A 23236-nucleotide genomic window follows, 5' to 3' on the forward strand; every position below is an offset into this window, starting at 1 on the left:
CTTCATACCTTACGCCTACTAAAAATCATGTAAACATTAAGTAAACCCAATACCCTGGTTTTGCTTCCAATAAGGATTAATTATATCTTAGTCAAGTACAAGTTACTGTTTTATTATTACAGAGAAAAAGGAAATCATTTTTAAAAATGTAGATTATTTGCATAAAATGGAGTCTATGGGAGATGACCTTTCCGTATTTCAGAGCTTCCTGGATAACAGGTTTCTGGATAATGGATTCCATTCCTGTATTTGAGGTGAAAAGGTTAAACTAGGACTCTTTTCCCCTATCATTTGTTCGGTTTATGAAAATATTAGTCTATACCCCTGCAGTGCATTGTGGGACTCAGCTTTAAGCTTTTTTGTTATATAGCTGGCTTAGGCACAGAAAAGTCTATTTCCTGTAATGACATCGTTTCACATGAAATTCCAGTGTAGAAACCCACTTCTTGTTATTATGGGGCTGCAGTAATTCCAGCTACTCATGGTGTATTTGTCTGGACACAAATCACTCCCAACCACAAGTATATCCTTAGCAAAACAAATGGCTCAGCGCCACCCTAGAATGGCGGAGTACGCCAACACGGCCGCACACCGGAATACGTAGAAACCATATGCCACGCTGCCAGCTGAACCGACTTGAAACAAAAAGGAGGATTGTCTTCAGTACCATCCAACTAATAAAATGAAAAAAAAAATAAAAAACTGTGCTAGGAGCTAAAGTAAATAAATGTAGCTGAACATTGTAACCATAATCATTAAAAAAATATATATATGTACAGGTACTGGTCCATAATCCAGAAATCCGTTATCCAGAAAGCTCCGAATTATAAAAAGGAGGTCTCCCTCAGGGGCAAGTCCCAAAAAAAATTGAAAAAAAAAAAATTCTAAGTCCTAAAAAAAAATTCTAAGTCCCAAAAAAACGCTGGCGTTTTTTGGGTGGTAGGCTGAAAACAAGCACATTTTTTTTTTAGGGTGCCCAACTTCCCCCCTACATTGGTTAACATATGGCACCTTAAATATACTTTGGGCACATGTGTAGGGCATTAGAACACCTATATAAACTTTTATTAACTTTCCCTGGGCTTGTGTAGTGTTCTGTATGCGCTGCTGCATACACGTCCATTCAAATTTAAATTTGGCGCCGTATGCAAATTAGCCTTCGATATCGCAGCTTCCCTTACCCTGAAAAATTAACGCTAGCACAACAGATTTTAGTGAATTAGTGCCGGCCTGGCGAAAATTCACCTAGCGAAGTGCGGCGAAGGCTGCGCTAGCGAACTTCCGGACTTTAGTGAATTTGCCCCATAGACTCTCCCATTTTATCCAAATTTTTTAAAATGATTTCCTTTTCCCTGTAATAATAAAACAGTCGCTTGTACTTGATCCCAACTAAGACATAATTAATCCTTATTGGAAAAAACAACCTATTGGGTTTAATATTTACATGCCTGTATACTGTATATATACATACATAGATATATATATATCTTGACTTGAGTATAGCGTGTGCGGACACCAATGGCATTATATATATATATATATATATATATATATATATATATATATATATATATATATATATATATATATATATATTTATAAATATCATTTATAAACCACTGCTCTTGTGATAAATTTACAGTTACAGTGACCAAGATTACTGGCGACAGATAACATTCATTGTGTATATACAGGTATCGATTATCCAGAAACCCATTATCCAGAACGCTCCGAGTTATGGGAAGGCTGTCTCCCATAAACTCCATTCTATTCAAGTACAGGTATGGGACCTGTTATGCAAAATTCTCGGGACCTGGGGTTTTCCGGATGTGGGGTCTTTCCTTAATTTGAATCTTCATAACTTAAGTCTACTAAAATAATATATATTGTATATCAAACATTAAATAGGCTCAATAGGTTGGTTTTGCCTCCAATAATATTATTAGTTCTTAATTATATCTCAGTTGGGATCAAGTACAAGCTACTTTTTTATTATTAGAGAGATAAAGGAAATAATTTTTTAAAATTTTAATTATTTGGATAAAATGGAGTCTATGGGAGATGGCCGATGGAGCTTTCTGGATAACAGGTTTCTGGATAATGGATCCCATAGTTGTTTTAAAAATGGTTTCCTTTTTCTCTGTAGTAATAAAACAGAACCTGGTACCAAGCCTGGATTTCTCGGGCGGGTGCCCCTAGACCACGCGGTCTAGCACCCACATTCCCCATGCGCGCCGAGAATGCACATGCGCCTGCGCGTAAGCGACAGTAAACAGCGCTATTGAATGGGGACGCACAGGTCCCCATAATGCGGCTGGGCAGCATGCCGGCCCTAATTTTTTGCCAGGGCCTATGTGACCTCGCCACAAATCTGGGCCAGCCTGGTACTTGATCCTTGATCTAATGATACATGGGCTGAGAAAAGCTGTCGATAGACAAAGTCAGCAGCTTATTGGCCAGTATATGGGGCCTACCAGCAAGCCTCCGTGATCGGAAAATCGGACAGACGTTGATCGGACAGGCTTAAAAAATTGGCCTAAAATCAGCCAGATATTGATCGGACAGGCCTAAAATTCCCTTCAGATTGAGAAACGCATCCCACCACCTGTATTCCAGGCCTTGTGATCTGATCAATGGGCCCCAGGGCCCATGATCGGATCAGCCGATATCACCCACTCAAGGTGGAAATGTAGGTGTAAGATCCGCTCGTTTGCAGAGGTTGGCAATCTGCCCATTTATGCCCACCTTAAAATATAATAATCCTTATTGGAGGTAAAACCAGCCTGTTGGGTTTATTTAAAGGGGTTGTTCGCCTTCAAACAACTAGTTGTTTTCAGATAGATCAATAGAAATAAAAACTTTTTCCAATGACTTTCTGTTTTCTATGTATCACAGTTTTTCTAATATAGAAGTGTAAAGTGTTATTTTTCACCTTCTAAAGCAGCTCTGGGAGGGGGGTTGCCGACCCTGTAAACTGTACTAAATTAATACATTTAGTTGATACATTTCTTATCTTTGTCCCTGCTGAACAGAATCCCTGAGTTTCATTACAGGCAGCTGTTAGAATTGATACAATAGTTGCTGATACTCCAGAGATGCTGCTGAGAAATGGATCAACTAAGGGGCTGATTCACTATGGGTCGAATATCAAGGGTTAATTAATCCTCGATATTCGACTAGGAATTGAAATCCTTCGACTTCGAATATCGAAGTCGAAGGATTTAGCGCAAATTCTGCGATCGTACGATCGAAGGATTATTCCTTTGATCGAACGATTAAATCCTTCGAATCGAACGATTCGAAGGATTTTAATCCAACGATCGAAGGAATATCCTTCGATCAAAAAAACGTAGGCAAGCCTATGGGGACCTTCTCCATAGGCTAACATTGACTTCGGTAGCTTTTATCTGCCGAACTAGGGGGTCAAAGTATTTTTTAAAGAGACAGTACTTCGACTATCGAATGGTTGAATAGTCGAACGATTTTTAGATCGAATCCTTCGATTCGAAGTCGTAGTCGAAGGTCGAAGTAGCCCATTCGATGGTCGAAGTAGCCCAAAAAAACCTTTGAAATTCGTAGTTTTTTTACTTCGAATCCTTCACTCGAATTTAGTGAATCAGCCCCTAAATGTTGCAGAATTGTACCAGTTTAGTGTCTGCACCTGAATTACTGAGCTGCCAGACTCAAACACCAGAGACAGGGTTATTACACTTTATACTTAGAGTTTGGAAAAACAGTAAAAAAATAAATAATGGGAGGTAATTAAAAAAAAGTCTTTATTTCTGGGGAACAATCTGGAAACAAATGAATTGAAAAAAGTGTTTGGAAGGTGAACATCCCCTATAATATTTACATGATTTTCTAGTAGACTTAAGGTATGAAGATCCAAATTACAGAAAGATCCATTCTCCAGAAAACCCCAGGTCCCGAGCATTCTGAATAACAGGTCCCATACCTGTATTGGTATTAGAAATGATTGATATAAGCTGCCATATTACTTTGACAAAGGCCGTTCCCTTAGAGACCTGGAGACCCACCTCTGTTCTTTTAAGTCTGCAGTCGAATTTTTGGCTTTTAGTTTCTATTTCTAGTCCAGTATTTGTTTAGGTTCCCCATAACTGAATACATTATTGCAATCACTATAATATAGTTCCCTAAATGCCATTCAGACTAGAACCCCCTCATCCACTGATGCTCTCCAGGACTAACGCTAGGGAACCTATGGATTGTGATGAAAATCAGCAATAAAAGAGCTGAGTGTAATAATTCTGTTACTTGCAGTTCCACCTGTCACCTATTTTGGATTATAGCCTTTCCATGTAGGCTGCAACAGTAGAGCGCCCCAGTGCTGGGAGTATAGAAAGTACAAATAAATAAAATAGACCAACAAAGGGCAACTTTAGATGGCAGAAAGGAGAGCAGCCTGTGCTTTTCCTTGTGTGAATGAGTTTATACCCATGATGCCCTGCCACGTGTCACTGTCCTGTACCCACGGAACCAACCGAGCGTGTTGCAATTTGTTTCTTTTTCTCCTCACTGGTTTCTCACCTCTCCTCTGGCTTCCCGCAGGACAATTTATAGCTCCGGGAATTAATAACTTTGTTAACGCTCCAAAGGGTGAGATGGAAACAGGAGAATTACGTGCAGCCTGTTTCCGCCCACAGGAGATCGACACAGTGAACTGCAAAATAAAAGAGAACTTTTTTTCCCGACTCTTTATAGCGAAAGCACCGCAGGCCGGTTTTAATGTAGGGCAGAGGGGCCAATTCCTGGGCCCCTTGGGAGAAAATGTTTGCTAGATCCCAGGGATCCCCAACCTTTTGAACCCGTGAGCAACATTTGGAAGTAAAAGGAGTTGGGGAGCAACACAAGCTTAAAAAGTATTCTTGGGGTGCCAAATAAGTGCTATGATTGGCCATTTGGTAGCCCCTATGTGGATTGTCAACCTACATTGAGACCTGGTTTTTATACAACCAAAACTTGCTTCCAAGCCTGGAATTCAAAAATAAGCACCTGCTTTGAGGCCACTGGGAGCAACATCCAAGGGGTTGGAGAGAAACATGTTACTCACGAGCTACTGGTTGGGGATCACTGTACTATCCTATTGTTCCAGGCTCCAGTAATGGCAGAATATGTTGCTGTGTTACTTACTCCCTCTACTATCTTTTTGTTAGGGGAATATAACACAAGAGAGAGCTACGGTAGTTTACAAGGAAGGCTTTAGGCAGCCAGCATGAGACAATGGCATCTTAGGCGAAGCTAACACTAGAATGGGAGACTGTAAGGGCAATGGCCAGGGCAGCCATCAGGGGGGGACAGGGGGGAGAGTTGTAGGGGGCCCCGTGGGTAAGAGGGGCCCGGCCACACCGCACTTTCTTGATTAGCCGGGCCCCCTGCTTTCTGAGAGCTGCTGACTTCAGGAAGGCAAGGCGGGAGCACAGGGGGAAGTATCTTCTGCCCATTACTTCCCCTTATTGGTCACTGAGTTTAATTCCCGGTTGAGCTGCTCAGGGATTGGATAGCTGAGGTTTGAACTTCTCCTCCAACTCATCCAATCACAATGCAGCTTTCCCAGGACTTGAAATTCTATGACCAATAAGGGAAGAAAATGCTGCCACTGGAAGAACTGGAAGGCCACCATTTTTTTTCCCCATGTGGGGTCCTAGCCACTAATATTTTTTAATGGGGGGCCCTGACCACAAATGTTTTTTTTAATGGGGGAGGCCCTGTCCACAAATGTTTTTTTCAATGGGGGGGGCCCTGACCACCAATATTTTTTTTTTATTAACATATGGGAACCATATGTTAATAGTGTGTGGTGGGGGGTGGACCTGTAGGTGGGGCTTGTGGTAGGTGCAGCTCAGGGGGCCCAGAAATTTTTTTCACATGGGGCCCTGTGATTTCTGATGGCAGTCCTGGCAATGGCACACAGGTATTTAACTGCAAGGGACATTAATAGCTCCAGAATTGTTTCTCACTGATCTGAAATTGCCATGAATATCTTTTATCACTCAGCTATTAGTCGCTAATTGATAAAAGAGCAGTGCCTATGACTTAAAGGGGAGGTTCCGGTTTACGTTAACTTTTAGTATGTTATAGAATGGCTAATTCTAAGCAACTTTTCATTTGGCCTAATTTTTATCTTTCTATAGTTTTTAATTATTTGCCTTCTTCTTCTGACTCTTTCCAGCTTTCAAATGGGGGTCACTGACCCCCATCTAAAAAAAACAAATGCTCGGTAAGGCTACAAATGCATTTTTATTGTTACTTCTTATTACTCATCTTTCTGTTCAGCTAAAAAAAAAAAAGCTGAATAACTCAAAAACCACAAATAATAAAAAATGAAAACCAATTGCAAATTGTCTCAGAACATTGCTCTCTGCGTCATACTAACAATTAATTTTAAGGTGAACACCCCCTTATTGGTTTCATTCCTTTGTGGACCTTTGTAGTCCTGAAATAAATTATTTAGAAAACAATATGATGGTGAGATGAAAGTGCAGGTGAAATATGCAGGTACTCCCCTAACCATTATTGAATAAACTTGCAAAGGAAATTTAGGGATTTTTGAAAATAATATACATACACACACATTATATAAACATACATAAATATAGTATATATATATATATATATATATATATATATATATATAAAGAAAGAGAGTGGACATAGTTATGAAAGGGTTAAAATAGAGCTTTTCACAGGTGTATATTTAGCTGTATGGGATTTTTTGGGGTATTTTCACCCTTTGATATACTTTCCCCTAGAAATCCGTAATAGAAAGCTGGGGAGTTTTTCTCTGCTGCCCCATTGACTTGCCCAGAAGCTTAAAAGAATTTTTAAGTAAAACATTTCTACTCTCTGAGCCTTTTATAAAGCAAAATGGCTTTTATTAAAGGTCCAACATTTTAGTCACCTGTACATGAACTTCCTCTGAGACCTGTAAATCCTGCCTGCAGTCAGAAATCCTGTTTAATATTTATAAGGTGCAGTAAATTTCCTTGTCTCGCTTAATGATCAGACGTAAAGCTAAGGGTCGTAGATGCACTTCTAAAGGGAATATTTTAACAGGGAGATTATTTGGGTTGCTTGATAGAGAATGGTGAGGAGGTGTAGTTGGGAGCTTCAGGTTAGCAGCAGATTCAAGTGGGGATGTAGCCTTTCCCTGGCCTAAATTGTATTTGGGGTCCATTGTAAGGACATAATAACAAGTATTGTGGGATCTCATTGATTCATTCATGTTTATGGACCCTGTGGGGAGACCCTCTTTCCTTTTTATGATAAACGACAACATCCGCAGTGCGACGTTAAACTTGAGTCCTGAGATACAGATATTGGTTGGAAGCTGCTGCCGAGTGGGAGTGACCAGGTACCCACTCTGGTATTCCAGAAATAGTGGTGAGCTCCACAATCGCTTATTTTAGTACTTTAAGATTTAAGAAGTTCAAACAAAAGAGCCGGGTTTTCACTGCAATACTAAGAAGTTATCCAATCGAAAATATCAGGGGGAAAATTCATAATCACTGGCAGTTATTCCCTCTTGCCTATTTTTCTACCCTCTTGCCCAATCCCTTTTGCCTAATGTCATACCCTCTTGCCTAATGTCATACTCTCTTGCCTACTCTAATACCCTCTTGCCTAATGTCATACTCTCTTGCCTACTCTAATACCCTCTTGCCTAATGTCATACTCTCTTGCCTACTCTAATACCCTCTTGCATAATGTCATACTCTCTTGCCTACTCTAATACCCTCTTGCCTAATGTCATACTCTCTTGCCTACTCTAATACCCTCTTGCCTAATGTCATACTCTCTTGCCTACTCTAATACCCTCTTGCATAATGTCATACTCTCTTTCTTAATGTCATACTCTCTTGCCTACTCTAATACCCTCTTGCCTAATGTCATACTCTCTTGCCTACTCTAATACCCTCTTGCATAATGTCATACTCTCTTTCTTAATGTCATACTCTCTTGCCTACTCTAATACCCTCTTGCCTAATGTCATACTCTCTTGCCTACTCTAATACCCTCTTGCCTAATGTCATACTCTCTTGCCTACTCTAATACCCTCTTGCATAATGTCATACTATCTTTCTTAATGTCATACTCTCTTGCCTACTCTAATACCCTCTTGCCTAATGTCATACTCTCTTGCCTACTCTAATACCCTCTTGCATAATGTCATACTCTCTTTCTTAATGTCATACTCTCTTGCCTACTCTAATACCCTCTTGCCTAATGTCATACTCTCTTGCCTACTCTAATACCCTCTTGCATAATGTCATACTCTCTTTCTTAATGTCATACTCTCTTGCCTACTCTAATACCCTCTTGCCTAATGTCATACCATCTTGCCTACTCTTATACTCTTTTGCCTACCCTCTTACCTTCTTTCCTACTATTATACTTGCTTGCCCACTCTTATACCATCTTGTCTAATCTCAACCCTTTCTTCCTACTATCATACTGTACCTTCTTGCGACTATTTTACCCACTTGCCTACTTTGGTACTATTTGCCTACCCTGGCAGTGATTGACTTTTGTCTATTCCCAATGTACCAAGTCCCACTCTGGATCCTGGAATTCTCGTTGTATGTAGTTGACTTACATTGTGACCTGCTCCGCTGTGATCTTCTTAAATTGCAATAATACTGAAAGTTGCCCAAAATTGACATAATAAAACACAAAGCTGCTCAGAGAACAGAAAACATTCTTCTATAATGCCATCATTTAGTGAAGCTAAAAATACCTTCTGAAAAATGATAACCCTGAATATACCTTTTAGTTCAGAGCCCTGGATTCTAATATAGTAGGAACTTCCACAGAGAAGCTGCCTGATATAATGCAATCTGACATGTTTAATAAAGCATGATTAGCATTTCTTTGTCATCCCGTCTGTGCCTGCGGCCAGCCATGTCTGTTCTACTGTGTACAAGCTTCACTAGTATAGAAAATAGATGCAGAATAATGCAGCCTCTACTGCAAAATATTTAGGGGACAATGTATTCTGAGTTCTACAGGGATCTCTTTGTATCACTCATGTATTATGAGGGATGATGTACCCCCTACTGTAAATTATAAGGATATTACAAGTCACTGAGGGGTTCTGTGACCATACTGTATAAAGGCACAAGGCTACAGGCTGAGTTATACAGGGAACTCTGAGTATCACTCGTGTATTATAAGGGATAATGTACCCCCTACTGTAAATGATAAGGATATTATAAGTCACTGAGGGGTTCTGTGACCATATAAAGGCACAAGGCTGCAGGCTGAGTTATACAGGGAACTCTGAGTATCACTCATGTATTATAAGGGATAATGTATCCCCCTACTGTAAATGATAAGGATATTAGAAGTCACTGAGGGGTTCTGTGACCATATAAAGACACAAGGCTGCAGGCTGGATTTTACAGGGGACTCTGAGTATCACTCATGTATTATAAGGGATAATGTACCCCCTACTGTAAATGATAAGGATATTAGAAGTCACTGAGGGGTTCTGTGACCATATAAAGACACAAGGCTGCAGACTGGATTATACAGGGGACTCTGAGTATCACTCATGTATTATAAGGGATAATGTACCCTCTACTGTAAGTGATAAGGATATAAGAAGTCACTAAGGGGTTCTGTGACCATATAAAGACACAAGGCTGCAGGCTGGATTATACAGGGGACTCTGAGTATCACTCATGTATTATAAGGGATAATGTACCCCCTACTGTAAATGATAAGGATATTAGAAGTCACTGAGGGGTTGTTATGTGACCATATAAAGGCACAAGGCTGCAGGCTGAGTTATACAGGGAACTCTGAGTATCACTCATGTATTATAAGGGATAACGTACCCCCTACTGTAAATGATAAGGATATTAGAAGTCACTGATGGGTTCTGTGACCTTATAAAGACACAAGGCTGCAGGCTGAGTTATACAGGGAACTCTGAGTATCACTCATGTATTATAAGGGATAATGTACCCCCTACTGTAAATGATAAGGATATTAGAAGTCACTGATGGGTTCTGTGACCATATAAAGACACAAGGCTGCAGGCTGGATTATACAGGGCATGAGTATCACTCATGTTTTATAAGGGATACTCTACTTCCAACTGTTGAGTTATACAGGAATCTCTGATGATGTATCCCATACTGTACATTATAAGTACTGTATAAGAATGGCAGATATAGTTTCAGTGCCAGACATTCAGAAAGATTGGCCTTTTAGCAGAAGAGCTCACAATCTAAAATCAGTCAAGGATATGGATTTTGATGACTGAGTCACTTTGCTCTGTCTGACAATTCCTTAACTGCGCCAATGCAAGATGTAGAAATGATTGAACCGTTTGGCAGGCTGATGAAGCTAAATGAGACGCCACCATGTGGATTTTGGCATAAGGAATTGTGTATTACAACACTGTTCTGTGGCAGAAGTCCAGGGTTTGTGCTACTGCATTCAGCAGCTACGTGGGAAGAAAAACCTTAGACTTAGGGTGACATGTCAGACAGGACTTCCTCCAGCATTGCTCATTCCCTACTCAGCTCTCTGTACATTCAGCATTGACTCAGTTTATATTAAATACCAGGAATGTAGCTTGAAACCCATCGGCCCAAATGTTGATCAAGCACCCATTGTAACACCATAAAAACTCCCATGGCCCTGTGACCTTGTGTTTCTTAATTCCACCCTATCTATCCATTCATATCTCCCAGTGCCTGCAGGGGCCACTGGAAAATGACACCTTCAGTTGGAGACAGTAGGCCAATATGGGACAGTAGAACACAATGTTGGTAGAATCACTAGTGCTGCTAGTTGAGTTTGAGGAGCAACCAGTTGGAAATTAGTAAGATAGTGCAGAAGGCCCTCTAGCCAGAGGATCAGAGTTTTAGGATTTAAAGGTTTTTGGTTGTAAATCTTACAGTTATATCCCAACATTTAAACAGTTGGCTACTTTCTGTTCAATCTTGGGAATGTCCAAGCTGTAGACCCTAGTTCCCCACTCCTTAACCAAAGGCTGAAAGATTCAGGGTCAAACTGGGTTGTCGGGATTCCAGGAAAAAACCCAGTGGGCCCAGACCAGTTATTGCCATTGCCCCCAACCTCCCTTCCTGGCCCCGGTTGTAGTCGCAAGAAAGAAAAAGGTACGTGCAGGGGGGGCGGAGGGGGGTTATGGCTGGGGCGGAGGGCCCAGGGGTGTGTGTAGGGGCCCCTGAAGCAGCAGCCCTCCTAATTTGCAGTATATATACTGGCCAATGTGCTCTTTATACTCCTTTGGTAAACAAGGGGCTCCTGTGATGTTCATAGTCTTCAGCCCTGTATGTCCTTGCCAAAGACTAGCCCTTCACTTAGCTGAGATGTATCATATTTACCATGGAATTTATATTGCATACATTTGCAGTTTATGTCCTTGACATCCCCCTAAGAAGATCATTACAAGTGCTCCCCTTTCAGAAACAAGCCTTCCTGCTCATGGCTTTACTTGTTACCAGGTAAAAGACTTTTTTGTCTGGTTGGGCAGTTCAGCCGGTTTTCTCACCAGGGAAACAGAGAAGAATCAGCACATAAATATCTCATTGTTTTACAGTATTTATATATTATATGTATATCAGAAAATGTGCATACTGTATTTATATACCCTCCTATTATGCACCCATAACCGACACCCACAGGCTCTGACCCCTTAAACATAGTAAATGTGAGAAGGAGTCAGAAACATGGGGATCCCAGGATATTAGTGGGATGTGGGCTTATGGGTTCTAACTAGACCCCTTTTCTCTGCGGGCACTCCCCATAATCATGCTACTGCCTCTTCTTTTCTTTGAGTCTAAAAGTTATCCACCCACTTAGATTGCAAGCACTGCAGGACAGAACCCTCTGTTTTTTCTTGTGTCTCTTGACTCTTAGCACTGTGTCTTGCATGTAATTGCATTTTGCTGTTTATTTATGTTCTGTTATTGTTTCCTTCCCCATCTGTTCCAACCCATGGATTGTTTTACCGTATACAAATAACACAATATAAACCCAAAATTTACATACCTGCTGTGGCCTCTGAGAGTTTGTTTACTAATGTAACGATAAGGAGAATTTTAATTTATTTTTTATGCAGCACTGGTTTAAATGAAAGTATAATGAAACCCCAGTTACAGGACTTTCCCAAGCTTCTCTAAATGCTTTACTGGGTCTGTCTGTATATAATGCCTTGCAGTCTTATGTGTATTAAAGAAGCCCAGGACAAGAAAGAAAAATGCAATTTTCTAACCTCATGTCCACTCATTTCGTCTAATTTTAAAGGCCACATTTTTAATTTTAAATTTTAGTTGGGCTCTCCTGGGCACAGCTGTTGATAAAGGCAGCACTGGTGCAACTGCATAAATCAACCCTGCAAGTTACTATAACTACAACATCCCTTTGCCGTCAGCTTAACATGGAACTCATGGGGGCTCGAACTCTTGTAACCCCCAGCCCGCAAGCGTTTACTTTGCCTTGGGTAGCTGGCCTCTCTCTGCATCCAATAAGGGACATTCCTGACCAACTAATGCACTGACATGTAACTGCTCAACTGACGCTAACTACCAATTCTTCTCAATAACCCAAGTGCCGGGAAATTAGCATGTGCCGTAGCTTCACACCGTGCAGAGGAATGAGTTACATTTGGTTAAATGAAATGGGTTGTTGCAAACAAAAATTTGCCAAAATTAGAATTTGCAGGGACATCACCAAATTACTAAAAAGCGTATAGGACAATTCTCTAGCAAAAGAGCTCAGCGCAAATGAAGTGTCGGGCCCTTTGGGCAGGAGAATTTTCACTCAGGCGAACGATCTTTACTCGATTCGTGTGGTTTCCACTACGTTACCCCAGGGGCGTTCCTACCCAATTTGCCGCCCGAGACGGCCTTCATTTTTGCCCAGGAGCCCAAATAAATAATACAAAATAATACAAAAAATCTTTATTTTAAATTATTTATAAAAGATAAAAGCCTTACATGTTTGGTGTCCCCCAAGGACACTTAATCATAGGCTCACTTCAAGCATTTGCATCAACATCTCTAATAAAGGCAATATACAGTATATGACCTATATGAACCCACCCTATTTAAGTTGATTTAAGCGTAAGTGTACTAACAAGGTTTCACTAGGAAGAAAGTAACGCTAGCGAAAGTTCGCTATGAAATTCCAGAGCTGCCGAATATTTGCTGGTGAAACTTCCCCAGCATTCGTCTGCTGAGACGCAACTTGCATTTTGATAAATAAGGGTATGCGCTGCAAATTAACGTCTGACAAGGTTGTATGAAGTGTGGTGGAGCCTCCGAGGCTAAAATTCGCCCTTTGGTAAATTTGCCCCCATGTCTCATCAGATGATGTTTTTGAGGAATTGTCTGGCAGGAATGCAGAATACAGTCAGACAGACCTGATTATATCTCATTAAATATCTCCCTGCCAGAGAGTGATAACAGAGGGAGTCCTGTGCTGGTGCTTTTTCTTGCAATCTTGTCAGCACCCGCACATGGATTTTTTTTTTTTAAGCAGGGGGGTTGAGAGCTGAGGAGGAGGAGGAGGAGGTAGGGCTGGAATGGGAGGAGAGAGCCAAAAAAGTATTGTGAAGTGGTTGGAGGAAACAAGACAAACCCTTTTCCCCCTGTAAGTCTATGAGACTTTCCAGCATTAGTCTGTGCTTCTAGCCTGAGTCTGGTTGGGTCTGGGAGAGCTGATTTAGCCTCAGCCACTTTATGCATCTGGGAAATATCGGGACTGGCATTTAACCAGCAAGGAAATTACCTGCGTCAGGCACAGGCGGCAGTTTCTCTGGGGAAGAATTTGCTTTCTGCAGCTTCATAGAACTTAGAGGAGAGAAAGAGCGAAGAAAGAAAGAGAAAGGAAGGAGACACAGGTAAGGGGAGTCCAAGTGATGAGATGAATGTCTTGTACAGCAGGAGGCAGGGTAGCACTGAACTATAGGACACAGCATGTTCATGGGGTTCCAGCTAAAATCTAAAAATAACATAGTTTGAACTTGTGTAATAATAATAACTGGCAGTTTTTCCTTGCTGTTTATTCCAGTGACACCCCCTTCCCTTTCAACTCCTGAGAAACTTAACTTTCCAGCAGCTAGAATAGGACCCCTGTGCTCAAAGGCTTGCAATCCATTAACCGATGTTGGGAAAGAAGGGTCCCTGTGTTTTTTTTTTTGTGTGGACCATATAGCTGCTGGAAGGTTTAGGGGGAGACACAGTAGGATGTAATTTCAAAAATGTTATAGATTATTACCTGTAATGGATAAATACCTTGGTTTGTTGATGAACCCACTTAATGCCTTTAAATCATGTCATTGTTGCTGAACACACGAAGACTTGGAATCTCGAGCTTTAAAAATAGATTTATGTATTTTATTTTATATACTCAACATGGTTCCAGCTTGGGTGTGGATGTTTGGTCGTGTGTCATGGATGGTTATAGGTTCCAAGGAAAAGCAAATTACAGGGAGCCTATGAGGCCTTCCCATCCTATGGATGTTCTACTGTTGTACTTCAACTCCCAGAACTCCCTGACAGCCTTAGTCTTTCATGGGTGCTTGGGCTATTAAGGGCTACCTTTTGGGTAATACTAGTTTATGGATCATCAACTTCTCCTACTTCTACCATCTTGTACTTCTCTGCCCTACTGCTACACCTTGCCCTACTATACCCTCTATACCATCTGACCTACCATGCCTTCTATCTCTTCATGAATAGAATTGCTGTTGTGTGGGTTCATACTATGTGGGCACAGTGTGGGTACTTGCTGCAATTCTCACAGAATCATAGTGTCTGCCCTACACATTTCCACTGCAAAAACAGTCTTCCTCAGGGGCACAAAAGTAAAAATTAAGTAAGTAAAAACTTTTTGTATTTTTGCATATATTTTTGGAGACTCAGTTGGGCAGCCTCCTACTGGATGTCTGGATCAGCACCTCGAATTGAAACAAGTGCGCACCTACCAACATTTTGTAGCTTGGATACTTGCTCCTCTCTGGACCCTGTAACACCAGCTATGCATGTTGTCGTTCACTTAATATCTTCATCATTGCTTGTGCTAGCTAATGCTTTGTCTTTAAACCCTGCTATGTCTTTAAATGCTTTTTGTGTCTGAAGGCTCATCTACTGTGTCTTGAGACACAGTAGACAGTGTTAAATGTGCATGCTGGGAGTTGTAGTTCAGGCTGGGCGTTGTAGTTCAGGAGCTGACTGGTACACCTTTCATGAAACTCTAATTCGGCAACAGCTGGAACATAGCTTGAGGATACCCCATGGATTATACTTTCTGTTAATAGAAAGTCTGCGCATAAAATGACCAATAAAAGTGAATGAATTTTTAAAAACTCAGGGGCTACTAAAATGATCTAAATAGCACAGTGCAAATAAATAGAATGCTATTTCAAATTCAAGAACCGAGTTATAGCTCAGCAGGGAAGTGTATTACAGTAAAGGAGGCTTGGCAGGAGGAAAGCTGGAGGGAGGAAGAATGTAAGAGAACATAAAGAAACCTGGAAGAAAAACTTCCCACCTTTAGAATGAGAGTGGCTTTGTTCAGAGGACTCTAATGGGCACCATACTTGTAAGATTATAAAGGGCACAGTTTCTTTATGAAGAAAGATGCAGCACAGTTCTCTATAGAAGGTTCGTTGTTCCTCTCACATTCCACTTTGCAGAACAGAAGGTGCATGGTCCTTCTCTACAGACTAGAAGGTGCATCATTCTCTGGCGTCTAGGAGCTGTTCTCCCACCTCTCTGCAGAACAGAAGGTACATGTTTCCCCTATGTAGGCTACACGGTTCATGGTTCTCTGGAGACTAGGAGGTGTACCCCTAAATTACCTGCAGAACAGAAGGTGCATGTTTCTCCTCTGTAGACTCAAGGTGCATGCAGGGGCGATCCTGGCCCCTCCGCTGCCTGAGGCGGCAGCAGTTGCTGCTGCTGCCCCCCCTCCCCCAGAAATTCGCTCTTAAAGTACCAGGAGCAGCATTTTTGCTGCCCCTGGTACCTAGTGGGGCGCTGCCGCCTGAGGCGACAGCCTCAACTCGCCTCATTGGCAAAGCACCCCTGGGTGCATGTTATCTCTCCAAAAATTGGTGGGACATTGTTCTTCTCTACAGACTAGAAAGGACATTAACCTTCTGCAAGGTGCATCGATTTTCTCTGCCATCAAATTCAGTTTCTTGAAGTTGCAAATATATAATAATATAATGCTTGGGTATAGGGCATTCTTTGGCTGTTGGTGGAATTAACAACAACACGATATCCACTGGGGATGTTTATTAACTTCCCCCAACATCAGAGGTGGCTAAGTGGCCTTTCTAATAGTGGAAATTCAAGGTAAATCCCATCTTTGTCCTAAAACTGACCCTCATACATAGCATAGATGAAAACAAGTATCCCCATGAGCAAATGGTTCTCCGACTGGTGATACCCTTTGTGCCTATGAAGTTTCCATGCAATTATGTTCCATGTAATAGCGGGAAGGGCTTGGATGAAAAAACTCAATAACCTTGGGGGAAATGCTTTGAAAAAGTACTAGTTTCATTCTCACCTCAAAAGATTCTTATTATAAGCTCTGATGCCATGTGGGAGTTGGGGATTTGGGCGCCTGTTGTGTTTTGCAGAGAACCGAGAAGAAATTCAATGGTAAAAATATCTAGTGATTCTCTGTGCTCTATTCAGGTTGTGTTAATGTTTCACTATAACAAGAACTATCTACAAGTTCTTGTCTCTGTGTGGGTTTCTTCCGGGTGCCTTGTTTTCTTCTCACACCCCCAAGCCTACAGGCAAAATAATTGGCTCCTGATAATAGTGACCCTAGTATGTGTAAATGATATAGAGACCTTAGATTGTAAGCTCCATTGGGACAGGGACTGTTAATAAAGGATAATAATAAGATTCAGTGCCACCCTATGAAGCTGAAATGCTCAGGAATAGAGTAAGCGAGTGAGAGGGCTCATTGTAAAGCAGTGAATGCACATGGCACAGAGGGGTCTCCTCCAGTGTTTACAAACCCCTTGCCATATGGCTCTTGTAGAGATCTTACGTAATGTAAACCCAGATCTGCTTGTTTCTCTTCTGCAGTCACTCTGGGACTTCTGCTTTAAATTAGACCGCATTTTGATTGCTCCAGTCTGCCTGTCGGAGAGGCCAGAGGCCACTCACTTCCTTCCACCAACCCCCCCCCATCCCTGCACCAACACACCTCTCCCTATCATGTTACATGTGTGAGACCTCGGGAATCCTGGGCCTGCCTCTTCACTATCACATTTGGCTGCCTTGTTTCACTGCCACAGCAGCACCCAGGGCTGACACTTCACTCCTTGCACTCTAAGCCACTTTCCAAGCACTTATTCCGGCCACTTCTTCCAGAGATAAGAAACTTCCTTCCAACAGATCTGTTGCTTTGCATCTTTCCCTGCTCTAAAGCTGACCATAGATGCTAAAATAAAGTCATACGAATCTTCCTTTCAGACCGTTTGTATATTGTCCAAACTTTTTTCGTACCATGGCGATCGGAAGAAGATTTCTGTCGGCTAACGATAATATTCCTGCATGTATTAATTGGTGACATCACTAGTATTTGTCGGACATAATGTTCACACGATTGATGTCTTCGAATTAATGGCCGAACATAGTCTGATTTGTTCTTTATACTACATTATTTAATCTGAATGGTTAGTGGTAGGTCGGAAGATTGCAACAAACGATCGTGCATCAGACATAAGGATATAGCTAAACGTCTATGGCCAGCTTTAGGCAACTGTCACTTATTCAAAGCTACCCAGCACACATGACCACTCTATCCATAACTTTAAGATTTTAACACTCGCACCCTCTACCCCTCCTAGAAACAAACATATTAGCCAGTGCAACCACATTAAGGAGGCAGTGGTAGTCATTTACAGAATGCAAGAGGGTGCAAAGTGAAAAAAATGTTTTTTGCACCCTTCATCCTGCCCTGCAAATTGAAGAATTGCTGCAAGTCAGGGAACACAGGTGGGTGTAGATTGCAATGGGGCCCTGTACAGTTATGGGACCTGTTATCCTAAATGATTGGGACCTGGGGTTATCCGGATATGGGATCTTTACATATTTTGGATCTCCATGCCTTAAGTCTACTGAAAAATCTTTTAAACATTAATTAAACCCAATAAGATGGTTTTGCTTCCAATAAGGATTAATTATATCTTAGTTGGAATCAAGTACAATGTATTGTTTTATTATTAAAGAGAAAATTGAAAGCAAAGAATTTTAATTATTTGATTACAATTTAGTCTATGGGAGACCTCCTTTCTGTAATTTGGAGTTTTCTGGATAATGGGTTTCCAGATAACAGATCCTATACCTGTACTTACTGCCTGCCAGGGCTGCCTTGTACTCTCTGGTGCTGAGCTCTGCACCTCGTGCAGGTTTAAATATGTGCCTCTTTTATATGGGCTGAAGAAGCAACACTAGGGGGGTTATTGATCAAAATCCACATTTTTCTGTTATTTAAAAAAAACATCTGACCAAACTAGAATCCATGATTTGACCTTATTTTTATTAAAAAAGCTTAATTTAATGGGATTGGGGAAAAACTCTAAAAAAATATATAAAATCAAGCGAAAACCCAAATCACACAATTTAGTTGGAAATAGTTGGGTTTTCGGTCTAATTCCAGCACAGACCACAGAAACCTTCAAAATAGGATTGGGAACTCTCCAATTAACTTATAAACAACATTGGCAGGTCTGAGATGGTGGATTACGGATTCTGATTTATTGCAGCATCGGGCTTTCATAAATCCTCAAAAATTTGAGTTTTTTAAAAAAAAAATTAAAAAAAAAAAAAAAAAATTTGAGTTTTGCCCCAAAAAGCCTGACTGGAGTTAAGTAAATACTCCCCTTTATGTGCTAAATAAAGAAACTATATTCTGGTCTCTACCCCGAAGCATTTAATACTGCCATTGCCTTGGGGTGCATTCTGCTGCCAATATTCAAAGTTGGTTTTCATGCGAAGGTCCTCTGACCTAATTAGCCATGCAGCAAGTGGGTTTTTATTGTCTGGATTTATAGAGGGGAGGATGCAGCCCTGTGCAAGGATCTTATTAGAGTTTAAAGGAAAACTATACCCCCAAAATGAACTATACCCCCAAAATCTTATCAAACTGGAATATATATTAATCTATATTAAGTTCTTGCCCTGAACCACCATTTTGTGATGGTCTGGGTGCTGCCTCAGAGATCACCTGACCAGAAATACTGCAGCTCTAACTGTAACAGGAAGAAGAGTGGAAGCAAAAGACACAACTCTGTCTGTTAATTGTCTCATGTGACCTAACATGTATGGTTTGTTTGTGTGCACCGTGAATCATACGATCCCAGGGGGCTGCCCTTATTTTTTAAAATGGCAGTTTTCTATTCATGATTGTTGAATGGCACATATTACTAAAAAAGCTATTATTAGGAAAATGGTTTAATTAGATGAAGCAGGATTTACATATGAGCTGTTTTATGCAATATCTTTTTATAGAGACCTACATTGTTTGAGGGGTATAGTTTTCCTTTAACAGGGAATTTCTCTGTACCATGGGAAACCTTCAAACATCTCTAAACCAATTTCTAAACATTTCAAGCGAGGACTTTATTAATTCTCCATGAAGGTGCCAAGTATCCTTTATTTCCCGACTCTCTGGTCCTAGAAATGTCTCTTGTCTTTAAAACCAACCACGGTGTCTTTATTGTCAATGTCACTCTAAAAACTGATATTATGTTGAACTTCAACTTGTTACATTGGTACGTCCTGCTATTGACATCATGTCTGCAACTTTGCCTGTGACTTCATTGCGAATCTGTCTGTAGATAAGAACCCGACTGACCCATCTAATCTGCTGGCTCTTGTACCTTCCTGATGGAGCTCAGACAGAGAGGGATTGCCCTTATTTCTTTTTTTTTTCCTCTTTATTTATTGTGTTTTTCCAACAATTACATACATTGTATCTTCATATTCTTCTCTAAGGAGTAAGATCTAAAGTTTGTCCTTATTTCTTACACACAACAGCCTTGTGTTTAATCCAGGTGGAATCTATTTGCTGTACATACATCGGAATCATGCTCCACCTGACTTTAGCTCCTTGCTAAGAAAAGAATCTTTCTCTTTGACGTGACCCGTGCTATTGACAGGCACCTTGTTGATTCTTGCTAGAGAAAACAAAACATACCTTTCCAGAACCTGGTCTTCAAAAGGGCACATACCTTCACCGCTTTGTTTGCCCTTTGTGTTTTGATAATGTAAAGAGGTGAATGTATAATTATTGGCGCTTTTGCTTTTTTCTCTCTAGATTAGTAGCTTCAAAATTCTGGGGTTCCCTGCCAGGGGTGCAGTTAGAGTGATATTTAGGGAGGATGCCTATTTGTTCTCCTCGATACTCAAGAGTCGAAAGTTAAAAGTCATTCAGAGGGAGATTTTATATATTCTATAGGGCTCCTTTACCACCAGAAAAGCAAAAGCTATGTGTAGATGAGCATTCCTTCTGCCTGCAGTCTCCATTGTGCATCACCCATCAAAACACTCTCTACAATACACTCCTTTGTACCATCACCCTACAAAACACTATCTGCCATAGACTCTGTTCTGCCATCACCCTACAAAAACCTCTGTGCAATAGACTCTGTTGTACCATCACCTATATCAGAGGTCCCAAACCAGTAGCTGGTGAGCAACATGTTGCTCTCTTACCCCTTGGATGTTGCTCACAGTGGCCTCAAAGCAGGGGCTTATTTTTTTAAATTCCAGGCTTGGAGGCAAGTTTTGGCTGTATAAAACCATGTGTACTGCCAAACTGAGCCTCAATGTAGGTTGGCAATCCACATAGAGGCTCCAAATTGGCCAATCACAGCCCTTATTTGGCACCCCAAGAACATTTTTCATGTTAGTGTTGCTCCCCAACTCCTTTTACTTCTGAATGTTGCTCATGGGTTCAAAAGGTTGGGGATCCCTGACCTATATGAACACTCTCTACAATACACTCCATTAAACTTCTCTCCACTTTTAAGACACTCCACAAGATTCTGACCCTATGACCAGCTACATGGGTTTTCTGAGGTTTCCAATGGACTCAAAATATTCTTTTCATAAAGCCTTGGTATAGTGACAGGACATTTTAGGAAACAGTTGTGGAGCTGCCATTTTCCACATCCTACCACCTGGGCTTTTGATTGGTTCAGGAGCAAGGCAATACACTTTTGAAGGTTGAGCATGTGGGCACCAGGCGAAGTAGTCTCGCCTTTCCCTCCGTTTTTTTAATGCCAACTTTTACCTGTATTTCAGCCAGGCATAAGATTGATGAAACGCTCTAGTTTGGAGCATAAATCAGATGCAGGTACATAAATGTGAATACAACTTGCTTTACATTTCTAAAAAAAATCCAAACCATATATTATTCATTACCTTTTACATTATAATATTGATCATTTATTCAGCAAATTAAAGAATTGTTCCCAACTCAGACCTTAATGGGTTGGTCCCGGGCACCCTTATATCATCGGGGCCTGGATCCCTAGTGCTTTGATACTGCGAGTTTGTCGCCCAAGGGCACTGAAACCAGATGTGCATAGGAATTACATCAAATAGGACTATAATTAATCAACTCATATTCTGTAGCTTTGCACAAAATGCTGCTGTTTATGTTGTATAGACATGATTAGCCCCTTCCATAAATGACTGATGGCACTTCCAGACATGTTGATGGATTTGAATCTGGGGACAGAGCGGAATAATTATTTCCAGAGAGAGTCTGCGTGTGTCTGTCTGTGTGTTTGTGTGTGTTTGTCTCTGTGCGCCTGTATCTGTTATGTGTAACACCTAGAGGACTGGAGCTGCTCAGGGCAGAGAGTGAGTAGGAAATATAATGTTCACCAGCTGCTCTTACAATGGTGCTTTTTTTCAACTTCACAGTTTATTTGTGAATATTGTGGATAGTTATTAAAGGACCAATTTGCCTTTAACAAAACTGAGTTGCAATATCTCCTACAGTTTCTATGAGGGCAGGGATGCCATGGAGGGGACAGGCAGAGGTACTGTAAAGAAACCATTGAAAGTGTCCGCCTAGATTGCCACAACATGGGCAGGACTAACCTCCATAAGGGTTGAGTTTGGGTGGATCGGACAGATTAGGGTTGGAGTAAGGGATAGTAAGGAATAACTATGTAGAGAAAAGTGTGAGTCCTACAGGTGAGGACTGGTATTGTGCACACAGGAGACAAGAAGGGGTGATGAAGGAATAGGAACAAGATTAGGGTGATGAGGGTGAAGAGTCAGGGTCCAGCAGGATAGGGATGTGCAGGTGAAGAAACTGGAACAGGACTGGATAGGAGCAAGAATAGAAAAAGAGAAGGACTAGAGTAGGGAAAAGAAACAGGTCAGGACTAGGAAGAGAGAAAACAGAGCAAGGAAACAGACTAAGAGAAACAGACAAATTGCCAGGGACATACCATAGTGCTCATGTTCATAAGCCAATGCTCAGGCCCAGGAAGTTAGCGAGGGGGACTTATATAGAACAGGGTCGGCCCTGATTGGATGGCTGACCCTATCCAAATAATAAGGGACCAGATAGGAAAGGCCAGGTGATATATAACGAGTATGCTTGCTAGCTGCTCTCCTGGCCTAGAGGATTGGGTATGTAGCCAGAAGCGCAGAGGTTCTTTGCTCGAATCCCAGCAGAGCCTTATAGTTGGGTCGGGTGTATGGTGACACACAATTCTTGATGGCAACTCAGTATGAAGGTATTGCTGGCTATACATGCTCAGTTTAAGATGGGCTGATTATCATCCCATTCTTTGCTGTTCTTTAAGTGGGAGGAAACATGTGCAGACAGGGAAACAAGTTGAGCAGCAGATCCTCCCCACTACCTCTCAGATTTCCACCGCTGGGTATATGGGTAGATTGGGCAGAAAACCCAAACCAGTAGCTTAACTAGAAACAGACTGGTCCAGGTTCACCCACCCAGAAACCCACGCACATGCTTACTCAATTGTACCCTTATCTTCCATGCTTTCTAAAGTCTTCTTCTGGCCCCATGGGTGGTTGGGCTAGATTGCAGTCGCACCCCCTGCCCTCAGTAGTTACATCCATAACTCAAACCTCAGCCAGCGCATGGCCATCTCATCTCTCCAATTGCTTTCAAATTATCTTACAACACCCCCCGAAGGGTCATGGCATGAGAGAATTTGGGA

At 41.3% G+C, this 23236-nt stretch overlaps 1 protein-coding gene across 3 annotated transcripts in view; it reads left to right on the plus strand.

Annotated features, from left to right (window-relative positions):
• Positions 1-23236, plus strand: part of eva1a.L (eva-1 homolog A L homeolog) — a 207474-nt gene that overhangs the window by 148161 nt on the left and 36077 nt on the right. Inside the window, exon 1 of one of the 3 annotated variants that reach the window (XM_041563582.1) lies at positions 13606-13897. The exons of the other annotated variants lie outside the window; for them this stretch is intronic. The gene's annotated coding sequence lies outside the window, so the exon portion shown is untranslated. Of the gene's footprint in view, positions 1-13605; positions 13898-23236 lie in introns of those variants that run through there. 3 annotated transcript variants of the gene reach the window in all.

The sequence above is a fragment of the Xenopus laevis genome, chromosome 5L, assembly GCF_017654675.1.
Source record: "Xenopus laevis strain J_2021 chromosome 5L, Xenopus_laevis_v10.1, whole genome shotgun sequence".
Lineage (NCBI taxonomy): Eukaryota > Metazoa > Chordata > Amphibia > Anura > Pipidae > Xenopus > Xenopus laevis.